General features: G+C 42.2%; 1 long non-coding RNA gene across 1 annotated transcript; it reads left to right on the top strand.

The window, feature by feature from the left end:
- Window positions 1-1,951: 1,951 nt before the first annotated feature.
- LOC137851666 (uncharacterized) lies at window positions 1,952-11,192 on the top strand. Its single transcript, XR_011093338.1, has 3 exons — window positions 1,952-1,995; window positions 2,638-2,702; window positions 9,980-11,192. It is a non-coding gene; the product is annotated as an uncharacterized lncRNA (long non-coding RNA).
- Window positions 11,193-14,359: the final 3,167 nt, after the last annotated feature.

Here is a 14,359-nt window from a genome sequence, read left to right as displayed (position 1 = left end):
AGTCACCATCCCTGGAAGTCTTCAAAAGACGTTTAGATGTAGAGCTTAGGGATATGGTTTAGTGGGGACTGTTAGTGTTAGGTCAGAGGTTGGACTCGATGATCTTGAGGTCTCTTCCAACCTAGAAAATTCTGTGATTCTGTGATTCTGTGATTGCCAGCTGAACAGTCTTTTTATAGTACTAGTCTGTGGGGAAATTCTTCAACAAAAATGTTTTTCTGATCACATTTGCAATTCATATATGCTATAAACAGGATTCTATTAATTGAACACTGGAAAAAAAATTTAAAAATACTAATTATTGTATATATTATTGATGACCTTCCTGCATCTATGATAAATGACACGGTCATGTTCAATACCAACGTATGTTATAAGAGTTTCTCACTGCTGGTTCTGTACAACTGCTCTTCAAATGGCTATTTTTTCCTAAGGATTTCTACATTTAGATGACAAATCAAGCATCTCTAATTGCCAAATTGTATCTGCTTCTTCATCAAGAGACACCTCACAGAGCGTCTGAGTCAGAGTAACCAGGCAACCCTAAGCCTCTAGACTTGGAGGCAAAGAAAAACGTGTACTCCTACAGCAAGAAGAAAAATGATCATTTCAATCTCTATTTAAAAATTTGTCATAATAGATAAAACTTTTGCTGCAATGTAAATATTTAAAGGGTGATATAAATCCTTAGGCTCCCAAGATGTCCCAGTCAGAAGCTGAGGGGTTGCTTGCCAGTTCTCCCAAAGTACTGGTGCTGGGCAAACCAGAGCTCCAGTGGGAGCTCACCTGGCAATGCTGTGCCTCTGAGCTATCACATTTTTAGTTAGTTAGCTGTGTGAAGTCATACCAGGGAGATACCAAACTCCAATCTACTGTTTTCTTGGGGAGAAATCTCCTGATGGTTTTGTCAAAGACAAGCATTCATAGTGTAAATTTCCACAAATCCCAGTGATGACCTTTAAATGAGGGGAGCTGCATAACCTCAGCATCTGTACTTTGAGCCTCTGAGGTTCATCCAATGACCTGCCAAAGACCACAAGATCATATTTATTACAAAAACAAAATAACCCCACCAACCTTTCACACAACTATCTATGTGCATGCTTTGGACTACCAAGTGCTCTGTTTGTTCTCTATCATCTGAAAAAAAACACAAACCTTCTCACAGGCCTCATGTTTGTCACTTGGGAATAGCTCTGTTCGCTCCTTGCTCTGCTTTGTTTCTCTCTTTGCTTCTTTTCTTCCTTAAAATGCTTCTGCCCAGAGCATTTCCCTTGTCCCTGCTGGGTGAGGAGGAGGAGAAGCAGGGGACATGGCAGTGTTTGCTGGTCGCTGTCCTTCCACCAGCCTTTGCCTCTGCCTGGAAGGCAACCAGCCTCACGATAAAACTAAGATATGGACTTCAGTTCCATTGATTTCACTGGGACTTAAATGGATGTTTCCATGATTTGTCGCAGCTAAAGGGTTTCAGACATATATTTTTTTTTTTTTTTAATGCACGAATTAGTGCCCTAATAGTCCATCTGTTTTAAATAAAAGTACTCCTGGGTTTAGATGCAGTTTGAGGCATAAAGGGCATAACTTTGTCCCTCACTGGGTAATCTTTCATTTCTCGCATCCTTAGAAGCACACAGGATTAATGCCTTGGTGTTGTGTGAAAAAGCACAGCATGGGAAATGCTGCAGTCCTGCTACCTGGACTGCTGTGGGCAGCCTGGCTGGAGAGGGCTGCTTGCTCCAGGACCATGGCAGGGAGTGAGGAGAATGTCCCTGAAGCAAAACTGATCAACTAGCCAAGGATGAAGAAACTGTGCCCAATGCCTGACTGCTAGGCTGAGACCAGGAGGTCATCAGAGCCAGGTGGAAGCAGTTGCAGTGATGAAAACCCAGCACAGCTGGCTGAGTCACAAGGCTATTAGAGGGACATGGGAGCATCACCTAGGGCTTTATCCCCACTCTTGGGGTTGACTGCACATGGTGTTGTCTTCCAGCACAGGTACAGCAGCACCATAACACAGCGTAATGTTATTTGGCATTCAATATTAAATTCAAAGGATGTTCTCCCCCCACCTCCCACCCCCCCAAAAAAAAAAATCTATTTTGTACAGCCTTACATATGGAAGGTGAGATTTATAGGGAGGATTTTCAAGGCGAAAAGAGTGGCCGAGCTCCACCTGGTGCTGCTTCTGTGTCTCTGCCACCGCTGCCTGGGCTTAGGGAACGGCTTTGCAGCTCCTGGCAGCTGGAGAAAGTTTGTTGTGCTCGTTTCTGTTCCCACCCAGCTCTTACTTATGAGGGCACAAACAATATTTTAAATGAAAGAGCTTTAAGGGGAGAAGGTCCTGCAAGATTTTTGCTGCTATCTGTTGAACCAGTTCTAGCACGACCTCAATCTAACTGTCCACAATAGTTATTTTAACAGCTCTACAAAATCCTGTTTAGCAACTAAATAACATTTCCCAGCTTTTTTAGATCAATATACAATTCAAGACTTAAAATAAATAAATAAATAAATAGCTTCAATGCCAGTTTGATGTTCAGTCGGGAATTTACCTAAATCCAAACTTTCCCAAACCCTATAACCACAGAAGAAAATCTAAAGAATGCTTTATTTTCAAGTGTCCTAAATATTCGACAGCTCCCAGTGAAATCAGCTGGATTTCTACTACATTCAACGCTCATAAAAGCAGCTGAGTCAGACCGGTAGGTACTTATGACAGCACAATTTCTTTATCTATAATTAACTGCAATGTAAAAAGTTCCCCCAAGTGGTTTCTAAGCCCATTGCAACAGGGGAAAAAAAAAAAAAAATAAGTGGATGGCTGTGAAGGGGAAAATGCCTCTTTTCTGTGATGTTTGCAAAATAATAGAGAAGAAAGGTGTAAGATAAGTGAGCAAATATGTAAGAATCAGTATTATTTATGCCTTTCCAAGACAGTTCATCACATAGGACAAAACCAGAGCATTTACAGCTTTGGGCACACAGAAATGGCTAAATCATAAGCTGATGTGTCAGGGACTGTTTTACATAGCTGTCCTAAAGTCCTGCTCTGTGGGTCCCGGTTACCCTAGGGAGGTGAACGGAACATGGTGGGATGATGAGTTTTCAGGGAACCTGTGTTTCAGTTCAGTTTTGAGGCAAAATTGTGTGCTCGGATTGATCCCATCTAGTTACCTCTCAAGTTGAGTTTCCACAGAAAAATCCTGAGGAATATTCACTTTCCTCTAGTATGCCCTCAAAGTCAGACTCCAAATCTACAATTGTTCTCAGCAGATCAATTCTATCCCTGCAGGATCACTGAGGGAAGACTGTTATTTAATACAGGTACAGTGAGAACTGCTCATTACTGTGGAAAAAAAATGTTTATTCCTGACCAAATGCTTGTAAAGAGATAGCTGACCTGTGACACTGTCCTAATTTTAATTCCTTCAGCCGTCCATTTATGAACAGCTCCAGTTTGCTTGATTGATTTCAGTGCCAGTAGTTTATTCAATAGCATTTGCAGCATGGTTTGTTTTGTTGGTTGTCCCTAAGTGTCTAAATTATTATGACTTGCTATGACTCGTGTGTTCCTTTCTATTCCTCTCTGAGAACAGGATTAAAAATGTGCTCTCATTTTGTAAAGCTGGTTTATTAGCCAGTGAGGCTCACACAGCACACAGATTTTTATAAATTCATCAATATGTGAAGGTCGATGCTTACTCTGGGAACATTTCCATCATAGCATGAGAGTGAGGTGGAGATACAGGGCCAGTCTCATTTTCTCCTTCCATATCTCCAAGGAGAAAGTTTGGAGGCAAAGGTATATGAATAGGGAAGGGAGCATTTTTTTCTGCTGAGTCGCTTCCTCCAAGGGAAATTTGTGCCTTGGGAAGAGGCCTGCAAGAGCCTGCAGTTTTGCTACACTGTGCTGAGGCACTACAGGATTCTTGGAGCTCCACCCCAGGACAAAGGTAATAGTTCCTCATGGTCATCAGATATGGGTGGTGGCCTGAAGCCACCAAATTAGTCATTCGTAAGTTTTTATTTATCTACAAATATGTAAATTGTCTTTTAGTAAACAGGCATTGGCTGGAGCCTGCTTCCTCCAGTAGAAGTTCCTCCCTATTGAAAATTCCCGCCCAAAGTTATGTAAACCATGTAATGAGAAAAAGACACCAAAAATGTAGTTAAAAATACACTGGCTATTTTCTATACTGGGGAAACAACAAAGTGTCCAAGACATGTTAGTTTACAGGAAGAGAGGAAGGAAGATACTAAAACACGTGAAGGAAGTCTCTACATGTCCTGTGCACATGCAATTTAGAAGGTAACATGGTGATAAATGAAATATAGAACACTTTTTAAATTTGATTTCAATATATGCTGGAGGACGCATTAAATGTTGCCTTCCCTGTCCCCTTACAGAATGCATCTGTTCACTCCTCTCAGAAATAGGCAGGCATAAATCATGTATGTGACTGGAATAAAGGTTGTGGGATGTTTTATTCAAGGAAACATTTATGAAAAGAAATCTAAAGGCATCAACATACCTCAAAAGGATGTGTGGTTTAAGAAATGCTCAGTTAAAGCTGCAGGGCTGTGTACAAAAGCCTGAGTTTGAGCAGCCATAAAATCACAGCATCACTTCATCAAGAAGGGACTTCCAGAAGTCGAATGGGGGGTGTCAGGAGGCTGCAACAAACAAATATCCTACACCTACAGCATAAAAATGAAACCACAGAACAGTTTTTGATCTGAATAGTTTCCCTGTCTTGCTCCCAGCATTTAAAGATGTTTCCAAGGCAGATCACAGCATCTTTAAATGAATTTAAATAAAGATTTCCTTGAGAGGTGTTCAGCTGAGAAGTTTAGTAGGAGTGAGAATAACCTAAAAACAGTCCTCATATTTCACCCTTATGAGTCCTGACATCAAACAAGAATACTTGGAAGAAAGCAGTTTTAAATGACCACTACAACCCAGGTCTTATGGGTGGCAGCTATTAGACAGGGGAAGTACTTGAAATGTGTGTGAGCACTCAGGGAAGGTGCGAGGTGTTTCCCTAAAGCCAGTCTCCACCAATCCGCAGAGTGAGAAATGACTGAAACAACGTGTGCTCTGGAAGCATATGCTAGATAGCAAATACCATCTGGGGTACCCAGTTCAGGTCTTATCTCTCCACAGGTTTGGGAGAGCCTTGTGCAGTGCCCTGGGGAAGGAGCGAACGTGCCAGGGTCAACTCCTTTCTTGCAGCATAGCTTCTGGCAGTGGCACAGGGCTGGAGAGCTGCTGCTTGACCAGGGGGACCAGTTGGTGTTGGTAGCTGGGTTCCAGCCCAAGTACCCTCCTCAGAGCCCTTTTACCAGTTTTGAGGTTCCAGAGAGGTTTTTTCACTTTTTCTCCTACGTGAGGCTGGGCACTGTGCAAGTGAGCGAGACTGCTCTCCTGTTGGCATCTGCCATTGTCTCTGCAGGCTGACAAATTCTCTCTGTAATGAGTCATCTTCTATATTTAAAACTAAAATTAAAAATTACTTTTAGTTTTAATTTAAAACTTGAGTTGTCTCTGCTCTGGATCAGGGGAAAATGATGTCCCCATACCATTTACGTGCCTATTTTCTACCCTTCCTGTTTCAATGGTTAAGAAAAGATGGAAGTCAAATAACAACAAATTCTAATTTAGAAGGTGAAATCTGGCCAGATCTGACATGGTTTTGTCCTAACAATATGTGCCTCATCCGCTCTTCTATCATCACAGGTGGACTTCACCCTTGTAAGGTGATGTTAATGAGCTGTGGTAATACATCTGCTGCCCTCTTCTCCCCTGGGGAAGATTAACTTTGTCTCCTGCTGCTGGGAACGAAGCTATTTAAATGATAGAGTTCACAATGCATGAACCTGCCTCACCCCCCTCCCATTCCCAAAGCGGCTCCCAGGGAATTAAAATTCAGATGTAATTGCACATTCTGATTTCTTTTTTTCAGGGGGGAGGACGTTTTCCTCATGAGTGGGTGAACAGAGAAAAATGCGGAGGACAGGGTGAATCTCATTTGTGTGTTGAGTGGCATCTCACTTAATGCTAGTCCTCAAAACCTTAAATGTCTGTGGTGAGGAGTTAGCTAGCTGTCCTCTACAAATACCTGCCTTAGGTGAGAGGAACTGCCTTAAGAAGTCCTGTCTTGATCCACAGACTTGAGATAAAGTGACATCTTAAAGTATGTATTAGCCTAGAATATTTGCTGATTTTCTCTACTGTATGCTTTTAAGTAGAGGTTACCGCACTACTGTACTAATGTCAGCAAGCACAGGACTATTCTTTGCTGACACTGACTTGATTCTATTTAATTTAAAAAACCTGCATAACAAAAACCATAAAATCCATCTCCCCAGTTTTCTTACAGGAGCTGACAAACTGATGACAAGGTAAGCTCTGACATAAAACTCAGCAGATCACAGCAAGTCCAGGAGTCACCATATAGGAAATGCTGTATGCAATACAGCATTTTAAATATACCACACAGCATTTGCTATTCATGCTTGAGGTCACTGGCAGCCCCAGCACTGGGTTCCTCCTGCACCCACGCTGTTATCAGCAGTGTTAAAGATCTGAGGTTTCAGTACATTTTCTGACTTATTTTTTTTTGAGGTGTCAATGTGGATAGAGGTGCAAGGTTATAATTTTGTTGACAAGCAGACCTTTGCAAGTGCATCCATCTGAGATATATATCTGGTCTCTCTTTCTTTTTTGATCAGCCCATCAATTCCTGCACCTGAGACCTAGATCTCAGAGCCAAAATCCCTCATTAAACACTGAAAATCTTAGCGACTGGTAAAACGACTCCAAATCTCCAGCGGAGAAAATGAGGCCAGAATTTAGTCCCCTTCCCATTGAAAGCTGGCATGACTGCTGAGCAGAAGCATACATCAAGGACGATGCCTGACTTATCCTCCGTGCCCTCCTGAAGGCTCTCCTCTGTAATGTGGGTTGCCATGGTGAGCCCGAGTGCTCGGGGACATCTTTGGCCAAGCGCTAGTGGAAAGCTCCCAGCGCTAATAAGGTTGATGTGGTCCTCTTTGGGGAAATGCGAGGGTAACAGATTGATGCGGTCTGACCTTGCTGTGATGGGTGCAATTGGAAAGGGACAGAACAAACTCAGAAGTTGTTCAGCTGTTGATTCAGAAGTGTTTGTTTACAGCCAAGGAAAACAGAAAAGTTAAATTAAAAAGTTGTCTCTGGAAGTGCTCTGCTGGGAAAAAAAAAAAAAAAAGAAGGAAAAAGAAGCAATCTCTTCAGCTTTGTTTTTGTACAAGGTATTCAGTGTCCAAGGTATATTCAGTTATCTCCCTAGGTGTCAAAACAATTTTCTCCTTTTTGTATGCATTTTCCTCTTGTTTTTCTTTAAAATTCACTATGTTTGCTTTCCTCTTCATTAGGAACTGTACATTAGGCTCCTCTTGGGCAGCCACAGCCTCATGTAGATCATACTTATGGCTGGTAAAGACCAAGAAATTCTCCATGCAGTTTATTTTGCCCGTGTTAGCTTATGTGTCCTTTGTTGTACTGATGGCTCTCTGCCTCTCTCAGTGTGTATCGAACACATAAAGGCAGAGCAGCAGCATCCACCTGTTAGCACTTCAGCTTTGCTCTATTGTGGCAGAGCTTCATGTCCTGCCTGTTCCTAGATCACCAAAAGCAATGAAGTCCCAGGTCCCTGCTGGTTTTAGGTCTCTTCCTCTGGATTCTGTCTTCCAGTCTTGCATGGATTGCAATGCCCAGGTAAGGTTTAGTATATACACCATAGCTCTCACACAGTGGGGAAACTGAGTCCTCTGAAATGTTGGCTGGCAAGGAGGTGTGGGTTAGCCCCAATAAGCAGCTAAGTACCATGAAGCTGCTCACTCACTTCCCCCCAGTGGGATGGGGGAGAGATTTGGTAGGGTAGAGGTAAGAAAACCCATAGGTTGAGTTAAAAACAGTTTACTAGGTAAAGTAAAAGCTGCATGCACAAGCAAAGCAAAACAAGGGATTTGTTCACTACTTCCCATTGGCAGGTAGATCTTCAGCCACTTCCAGGAAAGCAGAGCTCCATCATGCCTAACCATTACTTGGGAAGGCAAATGTCATCAGGCTGAACACTGTCTCCCTCTTCTTTTCCCCAGTTGTTATTGCTGAACATGACACCATATGGAGCAGTGTGAAAAACGAAGAAGGCCTTGATGCAGTGCAAGCACTGCTGATCAATAGCTAAAATGTTGTTTAGTTATCAGCACTGTTTTGGTCACAAATCCACAGCACCGTATGTGATGCATTGAAGAAAATTAACTCCATCCCAGCCCAAACCAGTACACACAGAAAGAATATTTATGTTGTCTGTAGTGCTATTTATAGGTGATCGTTCATACTTCTACTACCATCACCCAGCACAAATCATCAAAGTGGACCATTGCATCCTAAAGTTGTATCCCTGTGGTTTCCTGTACCAGACAAGCAATGAGATTGCTCCATTGGCTGCTGCCTTTTCCAAAACTAGTTGATGACAATATCATTAGACATTCTGCTTGATCTGAAAATTTAGTCTAGGCACTTAGAACTTAACAAGGCCACATCTTCCTACATTGATGGTTCTGAAGGGTCGTGAGTGGTAAAGAAGCAGGTAGGTCCAGATTTGGTAACTAAAAAGGCCATTTTGACTAACATTGTTTTCTCAGCAGTGTAGGAGGCTATGCTGATACAATAAAGCAAACTAGCCAGGAGGCATTTAGCCTGGTCTGGTAGGAAGCATAAATTACCCTGAAAGCTCTAGGCAGACAGAGTTGTTATAAGGTCATGCAATCTTGAATCTGCCTGCCATCAGGGGAAATTCATAAGGGCTTTCTGGAAACAAAGTTCATATTGTACATCCCTTCTCAGAGCCAGACAGGTATTTATGCCTTTGCAGCCCCATCCACACTGTTGGTAACGGGTGGCAGGTGATGGCTGGTGCCCCACGGGTGAGGAGCAGGGAGTGGGCAGTAGCTCAGCAAATGCACTCCCAATCCAGCTGCGTTCCTAACAGAGCCCTTTGCTGGCAAGTGAGCAGCATTGCTCTGTCATGAGCACACAGACAGCGTACTGCGAGTTTCCCCGAGTACCAGATGGAGGCTTGAGCTGGTGTCAATCAAGTGTTTTCAGTTGGAATACTTGGAAATTGAGCCCGGGCCATTTTACTGCCAGTTGGTTACTGACAAAAGAGCTAAACAAACATCAGGGAAACAGAAGAGAAAATTATGGTAATTACACAGCTTTTGAGAGCTCCTCACAAAATATAATATTCTATAAAAGCCATGATGCAGGGAGGTGACTCTCTGGGAAAGCACCACTGTAGATGGCAAAGTTCATTAAAAGAATGAAAATAGTTTAATTTCTGCTTAGGCAGCATTTTCTGTGTTTGGTGTTGAAATCATTCCATTAAACTGTTTCTTTTTGGCAAAAAACTTTGTTTGCTAAATGTGAAAGCTATCCAGCTTATCCTGTATACGGTCCACAACCACTGTCCCTAAAAGCCAACACAATAACAGGCAGTATGGCCCGAGGAGCCTGAGCCCCCTCTACCAGAGAAACCAGTTGGCTGATGGCCTCAGTCCCCCTACACTTCACCGACATTTTGATTCCATCAGCTGTAATGCAGCTGACATACTTAGTTCACACACATGCATGTATGTAGGTATCTAGGTTTGTATCTGTATAAATCTCTCACCAAGTCCCAAATCCCCAAAGGACCATGTGGTCAAAGCCAACAAATCCACTGGCTTCCAGATTATCTACAGCGCGATGCATGAATGTGGGAGAGAATACTAGAACAGCCTGACTGAATGCCATGCTAAAGGATGGAGAAATTGTTTTTTGGAGCTGTAAAGGCTCCCTTATTTTTCCTCCAACCGAAAGTCAATAAAAGCAGTTTCTTTCTGCATTGAGGACAGCTCCTAAAGGACTATGTCACATGCTTTCTCTATTGCATAGGATACGCCAGATCATGATTGCTTCATCTGTCACTGGGATATCATGAAATACCACATTAGTGCTGCACAATGCATGCTAACCCACTTCCAGATGGTGCACGATGGTCAGAGGATAATGGTTTGAGCTCTCTTTGGCTGGCCTTGGTGATGCTCCTGCACTCACATGGCAAATCTGCAATTTGTTTCTTCATGGAAGAGCTGCAGTGAAAAAGGAGACCAAGGCAGGCTGCCAGCCCAAGGAGATGCCAGCATGGCCAGAACTCAGTTGCCAACTGAGTGTAAGTGATCCCAGCTGCAAAATACACTGGAAATCTCCTATGGCACCAAATGCTCAACAAACAACAAGGCTGGATTCAGAAATGCTGTACAGGGCTAAAGGGACCAAGAGGGAGCCCTCAGGGATGATGTACTTTGGCCTCAAAGTACATTGTGATCATGCAAGCTGTTAAATCTTCATTTTAAAGTAGCTCCCAGAGATAGAAAATTCCATTTCCTCTTTGAAATATTTTCTTTGCTACCAGTAAGATGGAGCCAGACTAGTTAGATTTTCCTGTTGACAGTCTGTGCCTTTTCCTGCATTGCTTAAAGCACAAATACTTCATCTTAAATGTTTGCTCCTAAAAACGGTGCGTTTCTATACAAGTGGAAAGCGGGTGACTAAATGTTCTAGGACATGTGGCATGGTGACAGTGTAAACCAGACGCTGTAATCCCCAATTTGCTTATCCTCATGGGTATTTAATATAAGCAATTTGAGATCCTGAAATGTGCCAGCTGTAAGCATGAGTCCCTTACGGCTCTAAAATGCGGATTTATGATGCTTTTGTGTTTTCTTCCTGTATTATACCACCCAGGTGTATAAATGCTGTCCTTGCTGGCTGCTCTTTCAGTATGCTGATATTGTTAACCTGTTTGCTCTTTGGCTGAAGATAAACCACAGCAGACAAATATGATGATACGTATGTGTTTGGATTCCTGAGCACGTGAAATTGCTGATAAATTGCACCCAGCCTGCATAGAGGCACAGCTACAGCACAGCACATCCATTTCACAGCAGGCTTGAGGGTACCAAAATCCTGCCTCCCACAGGGATGAAACCAAAACCATTCTGCAGCCCTGCACCTCTCAAACCTTCTGGAGAAATCAAGGGTCAAAACTGCACGTTGAGAAAACATCTTGGTTAGAAAAGGAGAAATAAAATGGTGCTAAAAACATGATGGCCTGCTCTAGTTTTCAGCTAGTTACAGGAAAACCTGTCCTGCTTGAACCTGCTTGATCTCAGAGTCAGTGTTGTAGTTACAATTTTGTTTTAACGTTATTGTTATTTAACTGCATATTAACTAAACACATCTGATTATTCCAGTTAGTTAACTATATGTTTCTTATAGATGGTGGATTTACTGTCAGCTGCTGCTAGTCCTGAATTATTGGTGGTTCCCTTTTGCTCTGGCTAAGAAATGAAAATTGGCATTTACTGCTGTATTTGTGGGCACTTTCAAGTTTGCTTGCTACATCTTAGTGTTGAATATATTTAATGAAGGTCTTCAAAATGAGAAGAATTTTAGGATAATTAAAAACTGCAGAGTAATGAAATTTATCGATGCAATCACAAACATTTGGATCAGACTAGCTAGACAGAGTAATGCTTGCACAGGGCTGTGTATGCCACCCAGTGTATGAAACTTGTACTTGGCATGAAAGTCAACATCTGAGCATTTGAGTCCTTTCTGAAGCATCAATATAATATTCTGAAGGTCAAATATTGGAAAATAAGCAGCAATCTTGCAAATCATGAGAATGCATGCTAAATATTGTGGTTGAGGATTTTTGAAAATAGTTTCAGCTAAGATTTTTAAAATAAAGCAGAACAAAAATGTTGTTTGCCCCTTGTCTATGGTAAATGAGTCCTTAGAATACAAAAGATTAAAAGAACCCTAAAAAGCTTGTGATAATTAATAGTGTGCAGGTAGGATACCACAAAACCAATCACCTGCAGTCATACTAACTTTTATCAGGCTGAGAAAAGTGCCGTCTTGGCAAGGTAAGAAATTAAAATAAATTGTGCAAAGTAGTTTAAGATCTTTTATTTTAAGCTGCCATACCAGTTCCAGTATCCCACACATCTCTTCCCCATCAGCCTTTCACTGCCCTCAGACACTTCACTCCCATACTTCTCCTGGCTGTCCATTTATTACGTATTTGCCATAGAAATTTGTTCTGAAATACCAGTTTTTGAGGGGCTGGGGACTGAGTTTCCCCCCTGGCCTGCAGTGACCCAGTAGCCCCCATAGGTACTTCCCAGGAGGCTGGCTGCCAAGTATTTTGTGGAGGCAAACCTGCTTGGTATCTCCCTCCTGGAAGTTTTCTTCTGGTCAGCAGTGTAAAGAAAAGCCCTGCTAGCATCATTCCAGCTGGCACATAATTTATGTATCAGCTGAACGGAGTCATAATGCTCAAAGTGCCTTTTAGGTGTATTTTGAGATGTGTGGGCAGGGAAGAGGCGCTCCCTTCTCCAGGCTTTTGCATCCTGAAATGGTAACAGCGGCAAGTCCACTCCATTGTACGTGCGGCAGCCTGTGTGAGGGTGGTGTGCTGATAGCTTAGGCTGTTATTAAAGTCAAGCTCCCAGAACACTTCAGCTGCTAGATCTGACCCAATTTTCTCCCAAGAAACAGCAGAAGGAACACTTTGAAGACTTGGTTGCATTAGGCCTGCCATTTACTTACAGCTATGTGGGGAGATCTGCCTGCCTCTGAAATCTTCCTCCTGGATATTTATAAGTGAATGCCAGCAGTGGGACACAGGCAATGGCAAGGGTTTTTAGAGAGTGTCTGAACATCCTGCTTCATCTTTCAAGATAGTTTGTGCCCCTCACACAGGGCTGCTCTGCAGCAGGCTCCTTCCTTAGAATTACTCCTTCCTAAGTATTACTCCTTCCTTAGGACTATACACAATGGTATGAACATACCCATAGCTCTGTGACCTGTCTTTACCACAAGCCTTGGGATTGAGCTGTGTACCTTCCAGCTCCTGGAGCTGAAGGATATGAGAGCATCTCAGCTTTCACCTTTTAAAAATTTACTGCTGTTGTGAAGACATGAAAGTATGTTGCAAGAACAGTCTGTAGATTTAAATTTGAAAATACATATCATGCCTTCATCGTGAAAGGAATAGGTTGGTTCATTTTGATTTTTGTTAATGAGACAGCTTGGAAGCAGCCACATTTCCAGCTTTGCAGTATCTGGGTGGGAAAGCCTCTGCTGCCAGAGGGATGTCAGATGAAGTCATTGGTACAAATGAAGGTGAAGATTTGCAAAATCAAATTTTATAAATGTATGTAATCAAGATAAGTGATGCTTGTAAACCTTTCATGTTTTCTCTAAGTGGTTGCCTTTCTGTGGCAAATGTCATTCTGAATTCTGTTTTCTTTCTGTGAGAAACAACTGATTTTTTAACTATTGTCTTTTCCTTGCTGGCATCTTATTTTACTTTTTTTGTTTGTTTGTTTGTTTGTTTAGATCAGCAGCTCTGCTTATAGCATTCATTGTACTGCATGTAGTACATGAAGTGTACTACTTCTACCACTACTTCTACTACTACTACTTCTACTACTACTTCTGAGGCAGACAAAGACAATTGTTAAAGAGAATACAGAGCATGAAGCCTATTTCTCTTGGCACTGCTGTCAAAATTGAGTGACTTTATTTTATTCCTCTTTGATGCACTGATTGAAACATGAAATTGTGTTAGTAAGTGGCTCTCTCTTGCCTGTTGAATAGGGTTCATTTGTCCATTCAGGCAGGTGATGGCTCATATAAAATCATAGAATCATTAAGGTTGGAAAAGACATCCAGGATCATGTAGTCCAACTGTCCCCCTGTATTAGCCACTAAAACATGTTCCTAAGTACCACATCCAACCTCTCCTTTCCTCAAACACCCCTAGGGACAGTGACTCCACCACTTCCCTGGGCAACCCGTATCTAATGCTGAATCCTCTCTTGCTTCATACAAGCTCCTCCTTTGTCAAAGTGAATTTTTTTACCCTTGGAAATTATTTTTAGAACTGAAGTAAAGTGGTACAGAACAATGAAAAAGCTGATTAAGCTAATTAAATACTATGATTAGATTAATGTGTTAGCCTGAGTGCAGGAGACCATCGTGATTACGACATCTTGACTCTTGCACAGCTTCTGGGTCCCATTTTTCAAATTGCTGAGTTCATTTTGTGCTGTGCAAGAGGTTCATAATCCATTTAACACTGACGTGGACATGAGAAGCTGCCTGGGTATGTTATGTTCACTACAAGAGGGTCAAGAGCTTATGCCAACGGATGAAGAGGTGTACCAGAGGTATAAATAGGAAAAAACGTGACTGACTTTC

This window comes from Anas acuta, chromosome 2, assembly GCF_963932015.1.
Source record: "Anas acuta chromosome 2, bAnaAcu1.1, whole genome shotgun sequence".
In the NCBI taxonomy this organism is placed as follows: Eukaryota; Metazoa; Chordata; class Aves; order Anseriformes; family Anatidae; genus Anas; species Anas acuta.
This window is presented reverse-complemented; position numbering and strand designations above follow the sequence as displayed.